General features: G+C 39.7%; 1 non-coding gene across 1 annotated transcript; it reads right to left on the reverse strand.

Moving 5' to 3' along the window:
- LOC121207424 (small nucleolar RNA R71) lies at positions 1–107 on the reverse strand. Its single transcript, XR_005902515.1, has one exon. It is a non-coding gene; the product is annotated as a small nucleolar RNA R71 (small nucleolar RNA).
- Positions 108–1,263: the final 1,156 nt, after the last annotated feature.

Consider the following 1,263-nt stretch of genomic DNA (forward strand, 5'->3'; position numbering starts at 1 on the left):
AAATTACGTAATGATATCTCTTCTTTTGTACATATGGATTTAGAAACACTCTACGATGCATGGGAGAGATACAAGGACCTTTTTCGAAGATGCCCTCACCATGGGTTACCACTCTGGCTACAGGTTCAAATGTTTCACAACGGCCTAAATCCTTCGACTCGGCAGATGTTTGACGCAGCTGCTAGTGGAACTATCAATAATAAGAGACTTGAGGCAGCTTACGAATTTATTGAGGAGATGTCACTGAATAACTATCAGTGGTAAGTTATGAGGACAAAACCGACGAAGGCAGCCAGTGTTTTCAACCTTAATGCGGTTACTATGCTATCTAACCAAGTAGAACTCTTAAATAAAAAGATTGACGGTTTGTGTGGTTCTACTCAGGTACATCCAGTGATGAGGTGCGATTCAAATGGAGGAGGAGCATGCACAGAATATCAACCCTTCAACCCTAGTATCGAAGAGCAACAAGTTCAATATATGGGTAACAACAACTCTAGACCCCAAAATAACTCGTATAGTAACACTTATAATTTGGTTGGAGGAACCATTCCAATTTCTCGTGGGGCGGTCAAGGAAATCAAAGGCCATAACATCATCCAAGTTTTTAACAACCACCTTACCAGCAAGAAAAGAAGCTGAACCTTGAGGAGATGTTAACAAAATTCATCTCGATGTCAGAAACTCATTTCCAGAATACTGAGACAGCCCTTAAGAATCAACAAGCGTCAATCCAAGGGCTCGAAACTCAGATAGGCCAACTCACCAAACTAATTTCTGAACGGCCACAAGGTAGTTTGCCGGGTAACACTGAATCTAACCCAATGGAGCAAATCAATGCAATTACCATTCAAGATGCGGAAGGGTTAGTTGCACCTGAACCAGAACCGAAGCAAGAAACTGTGGTAAGTAAAGGTAAGGGTGAGGTGGACCACAATGACCAGAAACTAGTAAGTAAAGAATACAAACCCCGTGTGCCATACCCAAACGCGACATGGAAAGACCGCACAGAAGAATAATTTGGTAAATTCCTTAAATTATTAAAAAATTACATATTAATTTACCGTTTATTGAAGCTCTTTCGCAGATGACAAACGCAGTCAAATTTTTAAATTAGCTTTTAACAAATAAACGAAAGTTGGATGAGGTGTCACATGTGGAATTGAATGCAGTTTGCTCAGCCATATTACAGAATAAGCTACCTAACAAATTGAAAGATTTAGGGAGTTTTACGATTCCTTGTTTAATTGGTAGTTTAGATGT

The sequence above is a fragment of the Gossypium hirsutum genome, chromosome A09 (assembly GCF_007990345.1).
Source record: "Gossypium hirsutum isolate 1008001.06 chromosome A09, Gossypium_hirsutum_v2.1, whole genome shotgun sequence".
Taxonomy (NCBI): Eukaryota; Viridiplantae; Streptophyta; class Magnoliopsida; order Malvales; family Malvaceae; genus Gossypium; species Gossypium hirsutum.